At 41.6% G+C, this 24131-nt stretch overlaps 1 long non-coding RNA gene across 2 annotated transcripts; it reads right to left on the bottom strand.

The window, feature by feature from the left end:
* Positions 1-6741: 6741 nt before the first annotated feature.
* On the bottom strand, positions 6742-8167 carry LOC145819746 (uncharacterized). Of its 2 annotated transcripts, none has more exons than XR_014360518.1 (2): positions 7463-8167; positions 6742-6990 (listed from the first exon to the last, which is right to left on the bottom strand). It is a non-coding gene; the product is annotated as an uncharacterized LOC145819746 (long non-coding RNA). The 2 variants fall into 2 exon arrangements; XR_014360517.1 differs by having other exon boundaries at positions 6742-6994.
* Between the last annotated feature and the right edge of the window lie 15964 nt (positions 8168-24131).

Here is a 24131-nt window from a genome sequence, read left to right on the forward strand (position 1 = left end):
TGGCCCTTATCCACCCAACCAGTGAACAGTCAGGCTGAAGCCTTAGTTTTTATCACAGAGATAGATATACCAGTCAGTTAGCCGGAGCAGCAGAACATGGCAGGAATGGAGGAAATGATGCGTCAACTCCAAGAGAGCATGAAAACCATGCAGCAGGATACTGCTCGTCAAGAATTTTCCAAACAGCAGACTGAGATCATGGCCCAATAGGCAGACTTAATTGCCTGACTGCAGCAGCAAACAGGAGCATCTGCTTCACATCAGGCTCCTCCCCCACCTAGAGTTCCAACACTCGGGGAGACAGCTAATGTTCAGGAAGATATGGACATTCCGACAGGGCCACCTCCGCCCCCAATCCTACCCCAACTATCTAAAGCACCGATCAACCTACCAGATTCACCCTTTGAGTTCGAGTTAGACCCTACAGCGCTGAAGGTGAGCAAGCTGCAAAAGATGTTCAAGAAATCTCAAGGAGTAAAGTCCATTCCAGACATTGAGGACGAATACACCGACTTAGCCGTGACGTTGCCAGATCGATTTAAGATGCCACAAATTGATCGTTTTGACGGATCCGGGGATCCCATGGTGCACCTGCGGCTGTTTTCAGACATACTAAGGCCGATGGGCCTCACCAGGTTACAGAAGCTTTCTTTGTTCAGCCGGACCCTGCCGGGTATAGCGGCCATCTGGTACGCAAAATTGGAAGACTCTGTCAAAAGAAACTGGGAGGAGATGGCCGAGGCCTTCATTGCACAGTACTCCTACAATACGTAAATCGAGATTACAACCCATGATCTTGAGATGACAAGGCAGGAGCCTAAGGAGAGTTTTTTTGACTTCGTAACTCGCTGGAGGGCCAAGGCCTTAATGATGACCATTAGGCCGACCGACAAGGATCAAATACGAATGGTTGTGCGCAACCTCCAGCCTAAACTCATGCAGAAAATGATCGTTCCCCCATTCCCCACCTTTCCAGACTTACATTAGATGGGAGTACAGATCGAGGACGCTATGATGCAGGGCCTCATTGACCAGGAGAAGGAGCAGCCCAGGAGGGCGTTTACCCGCAATTCGAATGCGACCGCCAGCGGTGATGCAGCTGCAAGATCTTCCGAAGTGGGCATGGTCACCACCATCACACCAAGAACAGCCACCCCCTTTGTTGGTGCATCCAATCCAAACCCCCGAACTTCAGACTATCTACCCCGAGGCAAGAGGGTTTTCACCCCACTCTATATGCCTTTGTCTAAAGCCCTAGGGGTCCTACTCAGGAAAGGACATCCGAAACCGTTAGAACAACGGCCTCTACCCAATCCTCTCCCTACAAAGCATGACTCGACTAAATACTGTGCTTTCCATCAACGAACCGGTCATGACACTGACAGTTGCGTCCGTCTTCGTCACGAGATACAAAATTTGATTGACAATGAGGTCATCGTCGCACCAAGCTCTACAAAGTCTATCGGCACTTGATCAGTGAACTTGTGGGGGATAGTATGACTATGTGATCGGGGGATGAACCACCTGCGGGCGGCGTTTAGTTTATTTCAGATGTGGTATATGGCACGCACTGTTTTGAGCATTTGTGAATGCTGGTTTTTGTGCGTTCTGGCTTGGGTATTGAGTCAGTTCTGTTGTTTTGTTTCGAGTCTGTCTCTTTGTTTTGAGTCAGTCTTTTCATACTGAGTTAGTTAAGGTCTGTCTTGTCGTATCGAGCCAGTCCTATTGTATAGGAGTCGGGTGATTCCGGGGGTGTTACCTCGGGCATCACTATTTTGTTTTGTGCTTATCGTTTCACTTTCTTTTGAGTCTGTTTAAACCATGGAGCTAGTTGCGCCAACAGATCTAAATGAAACAACAGTAGTTTTCACACTTTTGTGTTTGCTTCTGTCGTGTGCTAGTTGTGCCGAGATTTGAATGAAATGGCAGAGCACCTCACCTGCTCTACTGCACCTCGAACTCATTGCATTGACCTAAGTTTTTCAAGACTTTTTGAATACTACGGTGAAAATGAAGAGGAAGGAATTCCTCGGGTTTTGTAAAATTTGATCCCTTGAGAGAAAGAGAGGCGTGCTAAGCCCTTAATGAATGAAATCATGTTTGTTAATGTGAGTACTGAGAAGGATCCTGGCTTGATCTAGATTGGTTCTACACTATTTTCAGCACGAGCAATTTGTCGCTTTCTTAAAAGATTTCAAAAAAAATGTTTTTGCGCAGTCCTGCGAAGACCTGTGTGGAATCGCTCTTGAGATTATGCAGCTTAGGATCGCTCTCAGCCTCGAGACCCAAATCCCCTGCTTTCAAACCTTGAACCTTAATTCAGAATATTCAAAGGTCAATCACAATGTAAGGCCTGTGTGGCCAAATTTGCAGCAGCCCGTGAATCAGGGGCAGAGAAGTCAGATCAAGAAGATCAGATGTCGTCAAAAGAAGCTTGCAAAGCTAGATCAGAAGCACCCCTCGAACTAGGGCAAAAGATGCCAGATTGTGCTTGAAGAGCCGAAGATGGATCATTCCACAAATCAATGAAGATTGGCAAGAATGACAAACCCTAGAAGGGAGGAAAGAAGAAGACATTGCTGAAGGACAACCGAGTTCCTATCCACAACACTAGGGGCAAATTCAGCCCCCCATTGGATGGACTCCTGCATCGTCAGCAAACAGTGGCCATTCTCCTAGATTCAGATGACTTCAGGATCTCAAAACCATTCGACATGGACAAAGCTACACTTTTACCATTGAGAGGCTCGCTGGGCCGAAAACCTAAAAGGGAGACCTAGGCAAAAGTTAGAGCAAAGAAAAAAGAAGAAAAAGAACAAAAAAAAAAAAAGAAATAAAATGCAAAGAATGAAAACGAAAAGATGAAAAAAAATGAATGAAAAGAATTGAAGAAAAGAAAAAGAAAAACAAAGCTCGCAAGGTTGAAAACCCAGAAGGGCGGCCTTGGCAAAAGTTAGAGCGTAAAAGATGAGGGTCAATACACGAGGGAACCTAAACCCGAACTACGTAAGGCTTGATTCCCATGTTTGGGATATGTAGGCAACTTCATTCTGAAGTCCAGCCACAAATACTTCCAAATCAAGTGTGTCCATGTAATGGTTTTGATTGTCTTTGCCTTCTCTGTATCCGAGAGTTCGGTTGTGATCACTACTTTGAGGACAGATTACAATGCGCTGCGGTGCCATTCAGACAAGGGGCAACTTTCCGTTGCTGTACAGTGTGCTGCGGTGCTATTCAAACAAGGGGCAACTTTTCGTTGCCATGCAGTGTCCTTCAGACAAGGGACAATTTTCCTTCGGATCCGAGGTTGTGCATCTCAAACGTAGGTTTCGTGCTCGTTGAGCATTGGCCATTTGCAAAAATAGTTTTTGAGAATTTTTACTGAGGTTGACTAATTTTCTCGAAAAATTATTCTATTTTTCCAAAACCGGACCATTCCTTGGACCCAAAAAAGGAAAATTTTCAGTGCTCATAGCCTAACTTGCATGATTTCAAATCAAAAAGTTGAACAAGCATGTTAATCTAACTCTCATATTGGTCAAAATTGTTTTAGTGGAAAACCAAAACAAAAAAATGGTCAAAATGATGAACTAGGGGCACAATTGAGTCAGGTTTTCTGTCTTTTCCCTTTATTAATGCACTTGCCAGAAAGGGCACTATACTTTCCAGAAAGGGAACCGTATTCGCCAGAAAGGGCACCACTGAAGCTAACTGCAAAAGGGCAGAAAGCTCTCACATCCTCCACGCAACGAGGTATCAAGCCAAGTGCGAAGCACGAACTGGAATGGAGCAAGGTATTCCACTCCCGCATCTGGACAGATCTGATCATGTCCAAACTCCCCAGCAGAGCATCGTCAATCAATGTCAGCTGTAGATTTGCTACACACCCAATTGTAGCACAGCCCCTCTGTGGGAGAAACTCACTGTTATGAACAAGAAGAAGAATCTAGCGAAATGCTAGGGGCAAGACCCTGCAACTTTCTATTTACCCATCAACCACCCAGGGGAGGGATAAAAAATGAGAGATTGAAGAATAGAGAGATGTGCGCTGAGAGAAAAAGTGAGGAAAAGGGCTTTTTCAGAAAAATAGAGCTTGAGGGCCGAGTGATGTGAGGATCACAAATGAGAAAGGGTGGGAAACAATACCCGGAGAAACAGGCTCCCTGTGCACGTCTGTATGTCGTGTCTTTTGTTTTGTTTGTCTCAAATCTTGTTTTGAGTCACTCCGAGCGTGTCTCGTTGTGTTTAGGTTATTTTAGGCTGTGGTCAGTTGTAGGCTCAATACCTGATCGAGAACTCATTCTCAATTTCAAAAATGAATCGTTTTGTGCTCAGAGTGCTGTGCTATTCTCGACATTTGTGCAAAACAAGATTTGTTCTTTCATAAAAACCGCAGGGTTCAACCCAGGTCATGTGAGAACAGTAAAACCAGGACCTATCTGAAGCTATATAGGTTCCAGACTGCAAAGCAAAAGAAAAGAGGGAAAATCGGAGTATCTGAGTTTGTTTCAAATTCCATGATTGTATTCCGGATGCACCTCCTCAGGCCTTGTGAATGTTACCGAAGTATGAGTGCGCCTCTATCTCAAGTGTAAGCCTGCTTTAAGTCAGAATGGCAGTCCAAACAACACCCGAGGGTTTCACATACAGATGTTATCTCTCGCCAATATAGACAAGGTGTCCCCTTTTAAGCTGAGCGGGTTGCCAAGTCTTTCGAAAGGTAAATCAGAGGCACCAGAGTACATATTTTATGCTCCTCTATTGCATAGAATGTGAACTTTCATATACACTTCTGTTGCATGCGTGCCGCGCATCATTATGATTCATGCATAGAATATGCTTGCTTTCGATTCCGCATAGAATATGCTTTGCTTTCAATGTTGCATAGAATATGCCTGTCTTATGCACGGAATATGTCTTCAATATTGCATCAAATATGCTTTCCATGATTGCATAGAAAATGCCCCCATACTTGCATAGAAAATGCATCTTATCGCACTTCTTTTGTGCACCTCACTCGCACTGTCTTGTGTACCTATATTGCATTGTTTTGCACATCTCTAACATGCGCTGTCACGCATGTTCTACTTGCATTGTTATGCACGTTTCAATCGCATTGTTACGCACACTCTAGTTGCATTGTTATGCACACTTCACTTGCGTTGTTACGCGCATTCCACTCACATTGTTATGTACCCTTTCAATTGCATTGTTTTGCACTCTCCTTTGTTTGGAAACACCGGGATATGTCCCTATGTTTCTTCTCCTTTTCCGAAACACCGGGATATGTCCCTATGTTTCTTCGCATTTTCCGAAACACCGGGATATGTCCCTATGTTTCTCTCCTTTTTCGAAACATTGGGATACGTCCCTACGTTTCTCTCTTTAGTTCCTAACCACCGGGATACGTCCCTAACCACCGGGACACGTCCTTAAACACCGGGATACGTCCCTATGTTTCTCTTTTCTTCCGAAACACCGGGATACATCTCTATGTTTCTCCTTCCTTCCGAAATACCGGGATACGTCCCTATGTTTCTCTTTCCTTCCAAAACACCAGGATACGTCCCTATGTTTCTCCTTCCTTTTGAAACACCGGGATACGTCCCTATGTTTCTCCTTCATTCCGAAACATAGGGATACGTCCCTTTGTTTCTCCTTCCTTTTGAAACACCGGGATACGTCCCTATGTTTCTCCTTCCTTCTGAAACACCGAGATACGTCCTTATGTTCCTCCTACCTTTCTGAAACACCGGGATACGTCCCTGTAACATGCCCGGGGGGTACCCGCGCGCGTTAAACAGTTCGGACCCCCGAGATCTCTTTGATCTATTCTCACGAGTGCAATGTGAAACATAGATGAGAGTCCAGATTTGGCAACTTTTATTGAAAATCCATTTTATTGCAATTTTGTCAAAAATGGACTGCGTCATCAGATCTCAGAGTCGCCACCTAATATTTATTTTGGGAAAATTAGGAAACCCATGACTCGTGCCAAGGCCACTGTTCGTCGTTACCAAGAATGCTTGGCTCGAAACCTTAGGTATGAGAGGGGAAGGTCAATAATGAGCACCCCTGCCCACCCGATCAAAGATCGGCCTTTACTAACCATGATATGAATTTTATTTTATTTATATGTTCATGTTCTGATTAGTTAATAAATCCTAAAATTTACTATGTGAAGCATACAAGTATAGACTATGCCATTCATTTTGGAACAATTTGATATCATGCATTTTGAAAGAGTTTTGACGATGTACAACCCAAATAAATTGAGTTTACAAGCATGAAAAATCAACATCAATCCAAATTAAGCGACACAACCTCCATCCACTGGCATTCATAGAGTTATATCACATAAGCAACTAGCCTCATGGTAGAATGCTAGACATAGTAAGAAAAAAAACACACACACGGGATGCTAAAGCATAAAAACTCACATGTTTGACGTCCCACGAACAAGCTGCAAAACAAAGTTAGTAAAATATGCATGATCTTATATACAAAATCCTAATGCAATTCACTCATGAGATGCAACTAAAGATTCGGCTTCTAAAATATGATATGTGAATCATCTCAAGAACATGAGGTAGCGCACATAATCACATAGGAATTGATTAAATCCACAAATGCAAACTTAGCTGAATCAAGATGCATGAAACATGGATGCAAAGCATAACTATGATGAAAAATAAATATGCAAATAAAGAAAGCGAGTAAAAGAACGGGATAGAAAGAAGCGGGGCGGGGAATTATTACAACATTTAAAGAATAATTACAAACCAAATTAGAGAGGGATGAGGAGAATATTACAACAAAATAAAAACCTCACAATTCACTCAAAATAAAATAAATAAATAAAATAAAAGCTTCATGTTCTTTAGAACCGTCGGCGGAAATTGGTCAATAATGGGAGATTACGCCATCTTGTTCGGAAGAAGCTAACCGACCGGCCAAATAGGCCGGCCGGCGAACTAGGCCAAGCAAAACCTGTCTTGTTGCGAAACCAAGAAAAGGAACAAACAAAAAATATGTAGGTGGCTCAACTAACCACTACAGGTTAGATTAAAAAAAAAGAAAATAAATATAAAATAAAATAAAAAAAGTGCAAACTCACAACATAAACCTAAAGCAATAAAACAAATATAAGATAGAACATGCAAAATTACAACAAAACTAATATGAGACTAATACACGAAAAAAAAAATAAATATGAGGTAAAGCATGCAAGATTACAACAAAACTAATATAAAATTAAAGTATGCGAATAAAAATAAATAAATAAATAATTATGAGCTAAACAAACCGCTAGGATTATAACAACACACTATGAAATATAAAGTAAGAAAATAAATATGAGATAAACAAACCACTTGAATTATAACAAAACACAATGAAATAAAAAAGCAAGAATATAAATATAAGATATAAAATATAAGAAAATGAAAGATTAAAAATTCACCTTCCAAAGAAAGATTGAACTTCTTGATTTCCAAACTTTCTCTTGATCACCCTCAAGTGTAGGAAGTGTGTTCTCAAATCCTCAATTTGAAATTATGGAGTTTATGGAGTTTGTGGTATGGAAAGTGGCTAACTCTCTAGTTTTCCTCACTTTCAATCACTAAACATTCTTCCTTATGATCGAGGCGATTGATCTTTGGCTATATCAGAATTTTTGGAGTGGTTTTGGTGTATGGAAATGAGGAATTTCAGTAGCTATGGAAGGTATGGGGTGTATATGGAAGATAGGAATATTTTTGGCTCAAAAACTCAAATTTTCTCTCTTTTTTTCACTCTTTTCTCACTCATTTCTCTTCAATTTCGTGGTCCTCTTCCTCTCTTACAATATGATCATTCTATATAGGCAATGAGGGAGAGTAAAGGTCAAAAAGAAGGTGGGAGACAAGGTGGGAGACAAAAATGTGATAGGAGGGCAAATTTTCAAGGTGGTTGCATGGGATACTCCTTTATGGATGCAAACAAAACCTCTTTTTGACTATAGAGGATGATTAGGTATAATGGAGGATGAGTGGATGCACTTGAATGGCTCAAAAAATGGGTAAATGGGTTGTCCCAACCGAACCAAAACCAAGAAAAATGGGCTATTGTTGTTTTGGGTCGAATCAACAAAATCTGCTTTTAAGCCCAACTTCAAATGGGCATATCTCCCCCATATAGACTTGGTTTTAGGCAGTTCTTTGGTCCAAATTGAAGCCCAAGAAGTCTTATTTCCAATGGTGGTGGCCTCACATTTAAATTCCAAGTGTACAAAGAGATATGTCTAATTTAGTGAAGGCTGTCTCGAGTTGGATCAACAAAATCTGCTCTTAAGCTCAACTTCACATGGGCATATCTCCCTTATTTGGACTTGGTCTAAGGTGGTTCTTGGGTCTAAATTGAAGCCCCAGAAGTCTACTTTCTAACGGTGGTGGCCTCACATTTAAATTCCAAGTGTACAAAGATAAATTCCTAATTTAGTGAAGACTGCTCATTTCCTTCTTAATGATTTGATACTCATCCTTTTCCTAAACCAGCTTTCTTTCATCCCCTCCTATTTCCTTCAACTCCAAAACTATAAAGAAAATATTTTTAAATATTTTTCAAAAATTTTACCTCCCTTCCATTTATTTCCACTTTGTCCTTACTCGGTTTTCTGAAAAGTGCAATATTTTAATCGAAATGGGAGCCTCGGGACATCGTAGAAACATTTAAAAAAAAACATATTTTGAAAAGAGGGTTTTAAGGTCTAAAATAGTTTGGCCAAAAAAATGGGTGAAGGTTGGGATTAAAACTTAAATTCCATCTTTCTTACTGAGAATTTTGTGAGAAACACATTCTAATTGTCATCATCGGGTAATCAAAAGAAAGCTCCCAAGTCTTAGGGCCGGTCAAAATGGGGTGTCTACAGTTGCCCCTCTTTGACAGAGCTCAAAGTCATTTCATGACATGAGTGAATGTCAAAGCCCAAAGACGACCCTTTTGACACGGCCGTAAGACTTGGGCAAACAAACAAGATGCAATGCAAGTGGTTGAACCCGAAGGTTGCCTACGTATCCTTTTGCAAGGAATCAAACCAGCGTAGTTCAGGGGCAGAATGAAAGTGACATGCTCAAAATGCAGTTTGAAGGTTGGACTTACATGCTTCGCGAAGCCAGTTGTTTGAAAATTCATGATTATGCAATGCAATACCATGCCATGGAGTGATGATAAAGATATGAAGATGACAACAATGAAGAGGCAAGCTTCGTGCAAATGATATGAAATATAACAGGGGATGCATTGCATTAAATGTGCCACAAGATCACATGCAAATGTGTCACGGAGAAAGGGAAGGTTTTAACCAAGGAGAACAACAATGGTGTAACCAACAGGCATACCTAACCGTATTTAATACAGAAAGGGGGAAGGTTTTAACCAGAGAAAATGACAATGGTGTAACCAACAGGCATATCTCAGCGTATTCTATACGGAGAGAGGGAAGGTTTTAACCAAGGAGAACAACAATGGTGTAACCAACAGGCGTACCTAACCGTATTTTATACGGAGAGGGGGAAGGTTTTAACCAGAGAAAATGACAATGGTGTAACCAACAGGCATATCTCAGCGTATTCTATACGGAGAGAGGGAAGGTTTTAACCAAGGAGAACAACAATGGTGTAACCAACAGGCGTACCTAACCGTATTTTATACGGAGAGGGGGAAGGTTTTAACCAGAGAAAATGACAATGGTGTAACCAACAGGCGTATCTCAACGTATTTTATACGGAGAGAGGGAAGGTTTTAACCAGAGAAAATGACAATGGTGTAACCAACAGGCGTATCTCAGCGTATTTTATACGGAGAGAGGGAAGGTTTTAACCAGAGAAAATGACAATGGTGTAACCAACAGGCGTATCTCAACGTATTTTATACAAAGAGAGGGAAGGTTTTAACCAACGAGAATGACAATGGTGTAACCAACAGGCGTACCTAACCGTATTTTATACGGAGAGGGGGAAGGTTTTAACCAGAGAAAATGACAATGGTGTAACCAACAGGCGTATCTCAACGTATTTTATACGGAGAGAGGGAAGGTTTTAACCAAAGAGAATGACAATGGTGTAACCAACAGGCGTATCTCAGCGTATTTTATACGGAGAGAGGGAAGGTTTTAACCAGAGAAAATGACAATGGTGTAACCAACAGGCGTATCTCAACGTATTTTATACGAAGAGAGGGAAGGTTTTAACCAATGAGAATGACAATGGTGTATCCAACAGGCGTACCTAACCATATTTTATACGGAGAGGGGGAAGGTTTTAACTAGAGAAAATGACAATGGTGTAACCAACAGGCGTATCTCAACGTATTTTATACGGAGAGAGGGAAGGTTTTAACCAAAGAGAATGACAATGGTGTAACCAACAGGCGTATCTCAACGTATTTTATACGGAGAGAGGGAAGGTTTTAACCAAGGAGAACGTCACATCCTAACACGTTTCACGGGAAAGGAGTAAAGGTGGATTCGAAATCCAAACGCGTCTCACGCAACTGGAAGAAGGTATGGTAGAATGACAAGGGGTAACCTCTACATGTAGAAGCCACCGATGCCGCTTTTCTTCCTGATCATATTCACAACTTTCCCTATTCTCCAACGGGGTGACAGACTAGGTTGGTTCAGTATCCAGAATTGAGGCGCATACATGCTACCTCAACCTATGGGGCTGCCATACAGATTTCAAGCCGGGGATACACCCCTGGGTATTTAAACCAGACTTTAGTCTCGGAAATTCCAAACCTTTTGCGTTCTAGGCATCGCCATTCGAACTCTAGTTTCCACCGTCGCAGTTGGTCTCCTAGGAACTCATTGCAATCACAGGCAGGTGGCTATACCAGACCATCTGATGTCGTTCGGGCACGACAAACACCAAAGGAAATGCACCTTTAGAGGATTTAAGGTCTCCTAGACCATTCTTAGACCATTGAAGTCGTTCGGGCACGACAAACACCAAAGGAATTGCACCTTCAGAGGCTTTAAGGTCTCCTAGACCTAGGGAGTGCACAAGATGGTGTGATACGCAAGATAGTGCGATTAAATTGAAATTGCACAAGACAGTGCGATGGAATCGAAATTGTGCGATAGGTGCTTTATTATGCGTTAGATGCACAGAATGTAAGGAGGAATTGTATGCTCGAACCAAATACCGTATACATATACTATGTACAGACAAAATACATACAAATACGACAATATACACAGACATGCATGTACGGTATACATACATAGATTCGGGGAATATTCTGTTTGCAGCCATCAACGGAAAGATACCGTTACTGAGAAGGCATATTCCGTTTGCTGACGTCAACGCACGTACGCAAAACACGCAAAAAAAAGAAAGGAAAAATGAAAAATGCATAGACACGGGGGTTCGACCCTCTGATCTCAAGTTTGGCCTTCGAGTCCTCGACCACTGAGCCATGCCACTCTTGTGACAAAATATTCAAACAAACATATATATATAGGTATATGAGACATATATATACATAAGACCAAAACAAAACAAAAGAAACATTTGTTTGTGGGGTTCGAACCCCTGACCTCGGGCTCAACCTTCCAGCCTTCAACCACTGAGCCAAACCACTGAACCCAAGCCACTCTTGTAACTAAAACGTTCAAACAAATATATATAATACATAGATATACAATATATATACATATATGTATAAATATACAATTCTCCCGCCTCTCTCTCTGTTTTTGTCTCACTCTCTCTTCCGTCATCTTCTTCGAGCGTTGTGTCTGGCGCACGATTTCAACAATCGCGGCGCCTGACCGACAGGCTATCCAATCGTGCCCCGATTGTCAATGATCATCTCAGCCTTCTTCCCTCTTTGTCTTCTCCTTCGCTCTCTTCTTAAGTTGAGGCCTGCGAGAGAGAAGCAGAGCCAAAGCCTGCAAACTTTCTCTGCCACCACTCTACAACCTCTTTCTTTTGCATTACTCTCCTCTGTCATGGCCTCTTCACATGGTTCTCTCACTCTTTTTCCAGACCTGAACGAGTCCACGATAGAGATGACCAATTCTGACTCCCCTGAACCTCAACCACGGGCTCCTCCTCCTTCCCCTGTTTTCAACTTTCCAGCGATGTCAGTTGAACAAATCATGGCGGCACAGTCTGACATCGAAGCAAACTCATATACGCTGAGGTCATGTGTGGAGACCGTGACAGCGGTCTCCAACTTGTCCCGTCGACTGCAGAATAGGATGTATGAGGTACATCGGTTAAATGCACAACTCTCCCTCCTCCAACGTATGTACAAAGACGCTCGGGTAGAAATTGGTGTGCTGAAAAAGCAGAACAAAGAATTGAAACGACTGACGACCTCCGTGACTCGATTCGGAGTTTCTTCGCACAACCAATTTGATGGTCGGCGAGGAATAATCTCCTTTGGAAGTTCTGCCAAGGCTGAGGCAGAGTCTTCAAAAGCTTCGAAGGAGTAAAGATGAAACGAGGCAGCTGATGGTAAACTGTGTGCAAATGAAGCTGGTTGTAATCTTCTCCGCCGAGTTGCTGCCGAAAAACTGAGAAGATGCTACTCTCCCTCTTTTGGTTTTCTTATTTTTGTTTGTTTGTTTGTTTGTTTGTTTGTTTGTTTGTTTGTTTTTTTGTTTTTTTTTTTTTTTTTTTTTTTTTGGAGTGAGCACTTATAGCTTCAACTCCTTTTTGTACAACTTTGATCGGGGTTGATCCCTGGTATTTAATAAAACAAGTTTGTTCTACAAATCTGGATAGCATGAATGGCACAACACTGAACATAAAAATCATTTTGTTTTAAACTTGAAAATTGTTGCATTTTAGTGAATTCTGAACTGAATATTGAGCCTATCACTGACCAAAACACAAAACACAATCTTAATGAAATGAAAATGGAACAAAAACCATCCCAAAACACACCCTTTTGCGCTTGTCGGAGCAAAATGAACGCAAAACAGAGTAACACCGGTCGATCGCCCGACGGAAAAGCATTGTCAGCGACAACTACTGTGCATTTTTCGGTGATTGCTTGATTAAGGTGACGAGAACTCGATAGTGTGGATAAAAGACAAAAAGCCTGACTCAACTGTGCCCCTAGTTCATCACTTTTCCTTTTTTTGTTTTTTCCTTTCTGCTAAAGCGATTTTGATCAACATGAGAGGTAAATTAGCACACTTGTTCCATTTTCTACCTTGAAATCATATAAGCCAAATTATGAGCACTGAAAATTTTCTCTTTTTGGTCCAAAGAATGGTCTGAGTTTTGAAAAATGGAATAATTTTTGAGAAAATCAGTCAACTTCATTAAAAGTCCTCAAAATCTATTTTTGCAAATGACCACTACTCGATCAACATGAAATCAACCCTTGAGATGTACACTTGAATTCATCTTGTGATTGAACTCGTCTGAAGGAGAAATAGGACAACTGAATCAAATGGGGACGAGCCATTAAATATGGATAGCCGAGCCGAATAAAGATACACCAATCAAACATGGACGAGATGAGTGAGTTGACAAATGATTAAGGCCGAACTTCAAGATGAAGCTGCCTACGTATCCCAAAGATCGGAATCAGGCCATACGTAGTTCCAGTTAAGGTTCACTCGAGTATTGACACTCTCCTTTCGTGCTCTAACTTTTGCCAAAGTCGCCCTTTCGGGTTTTCAACCTTGCGAGCTTTTCATCATTTTCATATATATATATATATATATATATATATTTTTTTTTCTTTTTTCTTTTTTTTTTATTTTTTTTTATTTATTTCTTTTTTTTTTATGCTCTAACTTTTGCCTGGGTCGCCCTTTCAGGTTTTCAGCCCAGTGAGCCTCTCAAGGGTAGTACTTCTTCAGCTTGTCCATGTTGATTGGTTGTGAGAACTCCAAACCATCCAAATCCATGAGAATGACTGCTCCTCCTGACCAGATTGATTTAATGATGTAGGGACCCGTCCAATTGGGTCTAAACTTGCCCCTAGGATCGTGAATAGGAGCTCGGTTGTCTTTCAACACTAAGTCCCCTTCCCTCAAATTCCTGGATCTAACCTTTTTGTTGAATGCTCTGGCAATCCTGCGTTGATACCCCTGAATGTGGTATAACGTCTTCAACCTTCGCTCATCAAACAAAAATAGTTCCTCAAATCGGTTCTGTTGCCAATCAGCTTCTGTTATCTGACATTCAGCCATAATCCTTAATGAAGGCACTTCCAACTCAATCGGCAAAACAGCCTCCATTCCATATACCAAAGAGTAAGGGGTTGCCCCTGTAGATGTTCGGATTGATGTCCTGTATCCCCAAAGTGCAAAAGGCAACTTCTCTGGCCAATCTTTATAAGTTTCTACCATCTTACACAGAATGTTCTTGATGTTTTTATTTGCAGCTTCAACGGCTCCATTGGTTTGTGGCCTGTAAGTTGATGACTTGTGAAAAGCCACGTTATACTTCTCAAGTAGAACTGCCACTTCTCCTTTGAAATGTGAACCATTGTCTGAAATTAATTCGTTTGGCACCCCGTATCTGCAGATAATGTTATTCTTGATAAATTTGGCCACATGTGATGTTTTCAACACTGAATATGACTGTGCTTCAACCCATTTGGTAAAATAGTCAATGGCAACCAAGATGAACTGATGCCCATTTGAACCTTTCGGTGTGACTGCCCCGATGACATCTATGCCCCAGACAGAGAAAGGCCAAGGCGAAGTCATGTTGTAGAGTTTTGATGGCGGGATGTTCACGCGATTGGCATGGATTTGACATTTGTGGCATCGCCTAACAAAGTTGATGCAATCACTTTCCATGGTTAACCAGTAGTATCCTTGTCTAAGGATTTTTCTAGCTAGCATTATACCGTTCATATGGGCTCCACACTCTCCTCCATGGATGGCTTCCATGATACGTTTTGCCTCTTCTTCTTCTACACATAGCTTGTGCATTCCTAGATGCCCTCTCTTATATAACTTATCTCCGCAAATGACAAACTGGGTGGCAAGACGCCGTATCCCCCTTTTGTCTTTGGTGTTTGCCCCTTGTGGATATGTACCACTTTCCAGAAAATTCCAAATATCAAAGTACCAAGGGTTTTCATCTTGAACTTCTTCCGTTGCGGCTATCATTTCATATGCGGGGGTGTACCTTTGTTCTATAAGGATCGGACGCATCTTGACCCCGACCGGTATATCTATCATTGATGCTAAGGTTGCCAACGCATCAGCAAATCGGTTGTTCTCTCTTACCAAGTGCGTAAAAGTCAGTTTTTCGAACCTCGGGATCAACATGTCCAAGGTTTGATGGTAGACTTTCATTTTTTCTTCTTTAACTTTCCAATCTCCGTTGGCTTGAGAAACGACCAAGTTTGAGTCCCCGATCACATCCAACCTTATTGCCCCTAGTTCCAGGGCTGCTTCCAATCCAGCAATGCATGCCTCATACTCTGCTTGGTTATTAGATACCCTGAATTGGAGTTTGAAAGCTAAGGGGATATGGGAATCATCCGGCGCTATGAGCAACACGCCTATTCCATAGCCAAATTGATTAGACGCTCCATCAAAGTACAACTTCCAAGTGTCTTCTTCCATCTGCATGACCTCTTCATCTGGGAATGAGTACTCCACATCTTCTCCTCCTTCAATTGGGTGATCAGCCAAAAATTCTGCTACAGCCCTTCCTTTGACAGATTTGCGAGTGACATACTTAAGGTCAAATTCAGAAAGCAAGAGTAACCAACGAGCTAGCCTACCGGTAAGAGCTGGTTTCTCAAAGAGATATTTGATAGGGTCTAATCTTGAAACCAGAATTACCGAGTGAGCCAACAAGTAGTGTCTCAACTTCTTGGTGGACCAAACCAAAGCCAAACAAGCCTTTTCCAAGGAAGTATAGCGGATCTCGTAGTCAAGCATCTTCTTACTCAAGTAGTAGATGGCTTTCTCCACTTTCTCATCTGACTCTTGCGCAAGCATACATCCCATGGTTGATTCAGTCACTGATAAATACAAAATTAGCGGTTTTCCTGGCTCGGGCGGTGATAACACAGGTGGATTCCGCAGATACTGCTTGACTTGCTCGAATGCAAACTGACATCGATTATTCCATTGGAACTTCTTCCCTTTCTTTAGGAGACCAAACAGTGGTTCACAAGTCAAGGTTAGCTTTGAAATAAACCTCCTTATGAATTGCACCTTTCCTAGAAAACCCCGCACCTGTTTTTCAGTCATTGGTGGCGGCATTTCTAAGATGGCCTTAATTTTAGATGGATCAACTTCGATTCCCCGTTGTGTGATCAGAAATCCTAACATCTTACCCGCAGTTACCCCAAAGGTGCATTTTTGTGGATTTAGCCTTAGCTTTTATTCCTTAATTCTCTCAAAGAATTTCTTTAATGCAGTGTAATGGCTTTCCCGATCTTTGGACTTGACAATCATGTCATCTACGTACACCTCAACTTCCTTGTGGATCATATCATGCAAAAGAGTGGTAGCAGCTCTCTGGTAAGTAGCCCCGGCATTCTTCAAACCGAATGGCATAACCCTGTAGCAGTATGTCCCCCATGGTGTGGTAAATGCTATCTTTTCTCTGTCCTCTGGAGCCATAAGGATTTGGTTATACCCTGAAAAACCATCCATGAATGACAGTAAAGCATGTCCTGCAGTGAAGTCTACCAATTCGTCGATATGTGGCAATGGGAAATCATCTTTTGGGCTAGCCATATTCAAATCCCGAAAGTCAACACAAACTCGGATTCTGCCGTCTTTCTTCGGAACTGGCACAATATTGGCTAACCAAGTAGGATATTCTGATACTAGCAAAAAACCAGCATTGATTTGCTTAGTAACCTCTTCTTTAATTTTTAAGGCCCAATCAGGACGAATTCTGCGAAGCTTCTGTTTGACAGGTCGGGCCCCAGGGTCGAGAGGGATCCTATGCTGTACAATCTCAGGGTCAATTCCTGGCATGTCTTCGTAGGACCATGCAAAAACATCTTTGAATTCTGTTAATAAAGCAACTAATTGTTCACGTTCCTCTGAAGACAATGTAGAACCAATTTGAATCAAGCGAGGATCTTTTTCAGTACTCACATTTATAGAAACAATTTCATCCACTAATGGCTTAGCACGCCTTTCTTCCTCCCAGTCGATTAAATTTTTCAAAGCCCAAGGAATTTCTTCCTCTTTGTTTTTATCAAAATTTTGAAAATTTTGGTCAATATTATGAACTATGGGCACAGAAAAGTAAGCGGAAATCACATCTTCATTCAAAGCCTCGGGCTCACAAGTTGCAATAGACTCAAAAGAGAAAGAAAAAGAAGACTCAGACATTTTAGACAAACTTAAATCTGCTTCTAACCCCACAGGCCCACCAAACTCAGACTCAACAGCCAATTCAGAACTCTCAATACAACTCTTTTCAAAATGCCAATTTATTTGTGAGCCATTCACCGCATCCATGATGAAGCTTGAACAGTCAGCAGGTACCTCTTCCCCGATCACGGCAATGGTCATATCCCCCAAATTCATCGGTTCAGCGTTAGTATGTGATTCTATCAGTAAGTTAGCCAGTGTTAGACCCAGAACTTCCTCTGTGCTGCTTTCGGAGCTGACCTCTCTATCTTGTCTGATGTCGATACTAGGATCTACCCCCTCCTCATCACTGTCAGAAAGCTGATGATCGAAGAAGATCTCAAACCCAGGGCATCTCTTTTTCTCCACTTGATCAATCCAGGGCTCAGGGAAACCACAGAAAGGGAAGTCTTCTCCTTGGCGGACAAAGCGTCCGTTCAAGGTCCCACAAATTGGCTTATGAACTAACTCAAACTGCTGCCCGGTTCTCTTGGCCTTGATCCTCTCCCTGATCTCTTCAGTTTTCCTTTTCCAGTCATCAACTGTGGGTGCATACCCCAGTCCGAATGCATGTGGGTTATGAGGTACTTCACTGGCTGTAGTAATACTTTTCCTGCCACTTTGTCCCAATCCCATCCCTGGAATGTGACCTAGTTTACTCATGAAATAGATTGATTGGGCACTGACGTATACACCTTCATCTTCTGCCATGAGCGTTTGAACTAGCTGGGCCTCTGCCAATGTAAAACCTGATAGGAATACATCTTCTTCCCCATGTTGTATTTCTAGCAGTGGTGTTGTGACTTCTGGGGGAGGATGAATGGATGAATTTCCGAAGACAGTGGCAATTCCTCCGCCGTATGGGTACTTTACCAATTGATGTAATGTGGATGATACAGCTTTTATCTGATGAAGCCAGGGCCTTCCCAATAGCAAGTTGAATGTTGCGGGAACATCCATGACATGAAATTCAGCTTCGTGCTCAGATGGACCCACTGCTATTTGTACTTTGATTGTCCCCATCACTTCCCGACTAGTATTATCATAGGCCCGGATCAATTGAGTAGTGGGCGTGAAATCTGCCGGCTTTAGCCCGATTGCATAAGCAGTGCGTGTAGGGCAAACATTAATGGCTGATCCGGTGTCAATCAGAACAATCGGTATCCATTTCTTTCTGCATTCCAGTGATACGTACAGAGGCTTATTATGTCCCGCTCCTTCTTGTGGCAACTCTTTGTCAGCAAAAGTTATTGCTGGGATTGTTTCTCTCGGGGTGATTAATGACACTAATTGCTCAGGAGTGGTGTCAATTGACAGCTTAGCCTTGCTCAACATTGACAACATTGCCTGTCGATGTTCTCGAGAAGCCATGAGAAGACCCCAAATAGAAATGTTTGCTTGGATCTTTTTCAGTTGTTTTAGAACCAGGTCTTCTTCTACCTCTTTCTCTTTTTCTTTCTCTTTCTCTTTCTCTACCTCTTTATCTTTGCCAGAGGGTTCTCCTTGGTCTAGATATGGAGGCTTGAAGTAGCGGCCACTCCTAGTCAAATGATCAATTTCGTCTGCATACCAAGTCTCATCTGGCACATGGTTTACCCATTCATCATCAGTATGGGCCAGCTGTAGGTCATTATCATCCCACCATTCGCCTTCGTTGACTGAAAGGCAATTATCTAGCGCTGCTTGAATCATTCCAACAGTATGCTCTAACTGGCTTTCTGGTTCTTCTTCTCTTCCTTTGGACCTCTTTCTTTTACCACATTTAACAGGTTCCCCGAAATCAAGTCTTAGTTTATCCCCTTTTCTTTCAGTTTCCTCAGCAGAAGTTTCATCATTGCTTGACCAACTGTGACTGTAATTCTCCGGTTCCCACCATGCCCTCTGCACATTCTCAAGATCTAATTCTTCAAAGAAATGAAGATTAGCCAAGTCCTCCTCTAGGTCGGCCAAATCATCCAACCCCTGTTCAAGTACATCATCTCTAACAACATTGATAGAAAATGAGTCAGGCAGACCAACCTCAAGCTTTAGTTGACCATTGGGAATAATATACCGGCTAGGATCATACTTTTTCTCTGATAGTTTGCCAGCCTCAAGCATAGGTACTACCACCATAGGGTTTTTGGGTTTTGGCTGGGTTGGAGGTGCATCCATCATGCATAACTCAATGCCTTCAGGAATATATACCTCAGGTTTTGGTAAATGAGTAGGTGTGATATAGATACTGGGGTTAAAGGTGGATGAAAGTGTATGGATGAGGTTAAGATGAGGAGGTGATGGAACTCTGTCATGGGGTGGCAACGGGTTGGTAGTGACGTTGGGTTTTGGCGGTTGTGGGGGAGCTATGACTTTATTGTCTATGAGATCTTGGATCTTATGTTGGAGACGAAAGCAACGATCTGTGTCATGTCCTGGTTGTTGGTGGAAAGCACAGTGTTTGGTAGGGTCATGTTTGGCTGGGAGAGGTTCGGGAAGAGGTCAGGGGTCCAAAGGTGTCAAGTACCCTCTTTTTATCAAGATGTTCATTGCTTTAGAGAGTGACATATAGAGAGGAGTGAATGTTCTACTTGGAGCTCGGGTTGTGTTTTGCAGGCCAGCATGAGCAAAGGGATCGGCTATTTTAGTGGTGGTGGCAACCAAGTTGATTTCAGAGGGTTTCACAGCTGTGCTACCACTGGTGGTAGTATTGGAACTGCGACCAAAAGGTTTCCGAACAGGTTCCTTATCATCAATAATTCCCTGTTTGATGACATCCTCTATCTGAACCCCTATCTCTTTTAAGTCATTAAAAGTGAAGAGCGGGAGGACTATCATTTTTTGTAACATCTTTCCATGTAGATTTCTGACTATCATACGAATTTGGTCCTTTTCAAGTGGTCTGTTGGTCATCATTGCTGCTTTTGCCCTCCATCTGGTGATAAAGGTCATGAAACTTTCATTGGGCTCTTGACGGGTGGCTTCTAATTCCTGAGTAGTCACTTCAATCTGGGTGTTATAAGCATACTGGGTGATAAAGGCCCCGGCTAACTCTTCCCAACTTTGTTTTACCGAGTCCTCTAACTTGGCGTACCAGATGGCAGCCACTCCTGACAAAGTTCGTCCGAATAAAGAGAGCTTTTGCGGACGAGTCAAACCCATAGGCTTTAAGACATCAGAGAATAGGCGAATGTGCACCATTGGGTCACCGGAGCCATCAAACCTATCAATGTGTGGCATTTTAAACCGCTCTGGCAACTTCACAGCTGTCTCAGTGTACCCGTCTTCGATGTCCGGGATTGAATTGACTCCTTGTGCCTTTTTGAAAAGTTTTTCCAACTTGGCCAGTTTCAACATAGTTGAGTCAAACTCAGGTGCTTCAGAGGGATGGAGCCCTCCCAGTGGTTGTGGAAGAGGAAATGATCCTCCTGAAGTTTGTGCAGGAACCCTCAGATCTTCTGGTGAATTAGGTTCAAGAAACTCGTCAACCGGTGGAGGTGGAGGCGGAACTGGCTGAGTCACCGGAGGTGGTTGAGTAATGGATGCCCCAGATGAGCGTTGCAGTTCAGCAAGAGTATTGCCTTGAGCAGCAAGAGTAGTGCCTTGGGCAGAAACCGTAGTGACAACAATATCCATGCTCCGTTGAAGGCCCAGTAGTATGTCTGCTATATTTTCTAGAATTTGAGCCATCACTGATTCTGGTGAGTTAAGTGGTGATGATCTAGCAGGTGAAGAAGGGGTATTCTGGACAGTTGATGAAGCTTTTGCTTTTCTTCGTGTAACCGATGGCAAAGAAACTAACACTGGCTGACCCTGAACCAAATCTGTACTTTTGCAAAGTCTACCAACGCGGGTCCACAGAACTTGGGGGATATTAGACCTTTCGGAAGCTATAGTGCTCGACTACCTTGCTGAAACAAAATGGGACTCCCAATCAGAATTTCATCAGCATCCCAGCTCAACTGATTACTGCTAACTCATGTTGAAAAAAAACTGAACTCAACCACACAAGCTGAAATGACTGAACCACTCATCTGAATCTAAGAATCCCCATACATTGCGCATAACACATAGCATGAAAGAGAACAAACACCCCTATGGGGGCTAGGGTTACCCTGTCCTAACTTTGAAATGATCTAGGGTTTCACTATTCAAACAAGCGGCATCATACATCCTAGAAATGGGAGAGCATCCTGTCCTAATTTTGGAAGGTACTAGAGCTCATTATATGCACAAGGTTGGCTCTACTCTAGGGGTTGAAGTCAAGGTGACGTTACCAAAGAGTCCTTTGGGTCATAACCAATAAAGATCCCAGGAAATCAGAAGAGTCAAATAGCCTCTCTTCGTAGTCTGAGAACCTTAGATAGCAAAGCTAGATAGCAGAGCTACGTAGCAGAACTACCTTTTTGACAGATCTTAAAAGGTTACGACACAAGGCCTCTAAAGTATCGTAAAGATAGGTGTAGTGTCACAAAAAGCATGTCTGTGCTCCCACTAGTATCTGGGCAACACAAGGACTTGAAGTGCACCAATGAATGCAATGCAATGAACATATAATTAAAAAAAAATAAAAGTCATATCATGGAGTTCGAGTCAAGGTTTCATAAAATCCCCAGCAGAGTCGCCAGAAACTGTAACATGCCCGGGGGGTACCCGCGCGCGTTAAACAGTTCGGACCCCCGAGATCTCTTTGATCTATTCTCACGAGTGCAATGTGAAACATAGATGAGAGTCCAGATTTGGCAACTTTTATTGAAAATCCATTTTATTGCAATTTTGTCAAAAATGGACTGCGTCATCAGATCTCAGAGTCGCCACCTAATATTTATTTTGGGAAAATTAGGAAACCCATGACTCGTGCCAAGGCCACTGTTCGTCGTTACCAAGAATGCTTGGCTCGGAACCTTAGGTATGAGAGGGGAAGGTCAATAATGAGCACCCCCGCCCACCCGATCAAAGATCGGCCTTTACTAACCATGATATGAATTTTATTTTATTTATATGTTCATGTTCTGATTAGTTAATAAATCATAAAATTTACTATGTGAAGCATACAAGTATAGACTATGCCATTCATTTTGGAACAATTTGATATCATGCATTTTGAAAGAGTTTTGACGATGTACAACCCAAATAAATTGAGTTTACAAGCATGAAAAATCAACATCATTCCAAATTAAGCGACACAACCTCCATCCACTGGCATTCATAGAGTTATATCACATAAGCAACTAGCCTCATGGTAGAATGCTAGACATAGTAAGAAAAAAAACACACACACGGGATGCTAAAGCATAAAAACTCACATGTTTGACGTCCCACGAACAAGCTGCAAAACAAAGTTAGTAAAATATGCATGATCTTATATACAAAATCCTAATGCAATTCACTCATGAGATGCAACTAAAGATTCGGCTTCTAAAATATGATATGTGAATCATCTCAAGAACATGAGGTAGCGCACATAATCACATAGGAATTGATTAAATCCACAAATGCAAACTTAGCTGAATCAAGATGCATGAAACATGGATGCAAAGCATAACTATGATGAAAAATAAATATGCAAATAAAGAAAGCGAGTAAAAGAACGGGATAGAAAGAAGCGGGGCGGGGAATTATTACAACATTTAAAGAATAATTACAAACCAAATTAGAGAGGGATGAGGAGAATATTACAACAAAATAAAAACCTCACAATTCACTCAAAATAAAATAAATAAATAAAATAAAAGCTTCATGTTCTTTAGAACCGTCGGCGGAAATTGGTCAATAATGGGAGATTACGCCATCTTGTTCGGAAGAAGCTAACCGACCGGCCAAATAGGCCGGCCGGCGAACTAGGCCAAGCAAAACCTGTCTTGTTGCGAAACCAAGAAAAGGAACAAACAAAAAATATGTAGGTGGCTCAACTAACCACTACAGGTTAGATTAAAAAAAAAGAAAATAAATATAAAATAAAATAAAAAAAGTGCAAACTCACAACATAAACCTAAAGCAATAAAACAAATATAAGATAGAACATGCAAAATTACAACAAAACTAATATGAGACTAATACACGAAAAAAAAAAAATAAATATGAGGTAAAGCATGCAAGATTACAACAAAACTAATATAAAATTAAAGTATGCGAATAAAAATAAATAAATAAATAATTATGAGCTAAACAAACCGCTAGGATTATAACAACACACTATGAAATATAAAGTAAGAAAATAAATATGAGATAAACAAACCACTTGAATTATAACAAAACACAATGAAATAAAAAAGCAAGAATATAAATATAAGATATAAAATATAAGAAAATGAAAGATTAAAAATTCACCTTCCAAAGAAAGATTGAACTTCTTGATTTCCAAACTTTCTCTTGATCACCCTCAAGTGTAGGAAGTGTGTTCTCAAATCCTCAATTTGAAATTATGGAGTTTATGGAGTTTGTGGTATGGAAAGTGGCTAACTCTCTAGTTTTCCTCACTTTCAATCACTAAACATTCTTCCTTATGATCGAGGCGATTGATCTTTGGCTATATCAGAATTTTTGGAGTGGTTTTGGTGTATGGAAATGAGGAATTTCAGTAGCTATGGAAGGTATGGGGTGTATATGGAAGATAGGAATATTTTTGGCTCAAAAACTCAAATTTTCTCTCTTTTTTCACTCTTTTCTCACTCATTTCTCTTCAATTTCGTGGTCCTCTTCCTCTCTTACAATATGATCATTCTATATAGGCAATGAGGGAGAGTAAAGGTCAAAAAGAAGGTGGGAGACAAGGTGGGAGACAAGAATGTGATAGGAGGGCAAATTT

This window comes from Camellia sinensis, chromosome 2 (assembly GCF_055761805.1).
Source record: "Camellia sinensis isolate YWXY chromosome 2, ASM5576180v1, whole genome shotgun sequence".
NCBI lineage: Eukaryota > Viridiplantae > Streptophyta > Magnoliopsida > Ericales > Theaceae > Camellia > Camellia sinensis.